Raw genomic sequence first — 1,469 nt, forward strand, 5'->3', positions numbered from 1 at the left:
ATATTTTTCCCCTCAGGACTTTATTCTTTCATTTGCTAAAAACTAGTCTTTTTTACTGTTGGTTTTTCAGGGAGTGTTACTTAAATTTACCTTATATGTTAATTCTCTCATTGTTGCTCCTTGCAATATTATTCCTTCATTGTGGGTAGAGTTTTTTCCTGTTAAAACACATCCTTTAGTGCTTCTTTCAGCATGGGTGGTGAATAGTAAAGTTTCACAATCTTCATTTGATTGAAAAATGCCTTTATTTTATTTATCATGTTACTTGAATGATCATTTTGCTGGATTTTTCTCCTCAGTGCTTTGAAGATACTATCCTTTTTTCTTCTGGTTTCTCTCTTTAAAACTTTTTGCTGAAATATGTATATGTATACATGTTTTGTGAGCTTCCCTGGTGGCTCAGATGGTAAAGTGTCTGCCTGCAATGCAGGAGACCCAGGTTCGATCCCTGGGTTGGGGAGATCTCCTGGAGAAGGAAATGGCAACCCACTTCAGTATTCTTGCCTGGAGAATCCCACAGATGGAGGAGCCTGGTAGGCTAAAGTCCATGGGGTTACAAAGAGTCGGACACAACTGAGTGACTTCACTTTTCACTTTCACATAGGTGTGTGTGTGCATACAGGCTTTCCAGGTGGCACTAGTGGTAAAGAATCCACCTGCCAATACAGGAGACTTCGGTTCAATCTCTGGGTTGGGAAGATCCCTTGGAATAGGACATGGCAACCCACTCCAATATTCTTGCCTGGAGAATCCCCATGGACAGAGGAGCCTGGTGGGCTATAGTCCATGGGGTCACAGAGAATCAGACACAACTGAAGTGACTGAGGATATACACATGCATATATATTTTAAAAAAAACACATAGCATTATTATACAGCTCAATGAGCCCATATAATCGAAACCTAGATTAAGAAACAGAACTTGGCCCAAGAGCCCCCACTGTGCTCCCAGCCGGCCACCATCCCCCACCCTCCAACAGTTAAATCCTATCCAAACTTTCACTGGCATAGTTTAGTTTCCATTTGGTTTCTATTTTTGCTGATGAGAAATCTGCCATCAATCTAATCTTTATATATTCATAGTTAACATTTTGGAAGATTTTATTTCTGATGTTCTATAGGTTCATTGGACTTCCCTGATGGCTCAGTTGGAAAAGAATCCACCTGCAATGCAGGAGACCCCAGTTTGATTCCTGGGTTGGGAAGATCTGCTGGAGAAGGGATCAGCTACCTACTTCAGTATTCCTAGGCTTCCTTTGTGGCTCGGCTGGTAAAGAATCTGCCTGCAATGTGGGAGACCTGGGTTTGATCCCTGGGTTGAGAAGATTCCCTGGAAAAGGGAACGGCTACCCATTCCAGTATTCTGGCCTAGAGAATTCGTAGCACTGTACAGTCCATGGGGTCAGAAAGAGTCGGGAACAACTGAGTATCTTTCACTAGATTCATTATGTGAGATTTTGGACATTTTG

At 42.1% G+C, this 1,469-nt stretch overlaps 1 non-coding gene across 1 annotated transcript; it reads left to right on the top strand.

The window, feature by feature from the left end:
- The first annotated feature begins 388 nt into the window (after nucleotides 1–388).
- Nucleotides 389–461, top strand: TRNAC-GCA (transfer RNA cysteine (anticodon GCA)). Its single transcript has one exon. It is a non-coding gene; the product is annotated as a tRNA-Cys (tRNA).
- Nucleotides 462–1,469: the final 1,008 nt, after the last annotated feature.

This window comes from Ovis canadensis, chromosome 7, assembly GCF_042477335.2.
Source record: "Ovis canadensis isolate MfBH-ARS-UI-01 breed Bighorn chromosome 7, ARS-UI_OviCan_v2, whole genome shotgun sequence".
Lineage (NCBI taxonomy): Eukaryota > Metazoa > Chordata > Mammalia > Artiodactyla > Bovidae > Ovis > Ovis canadensis.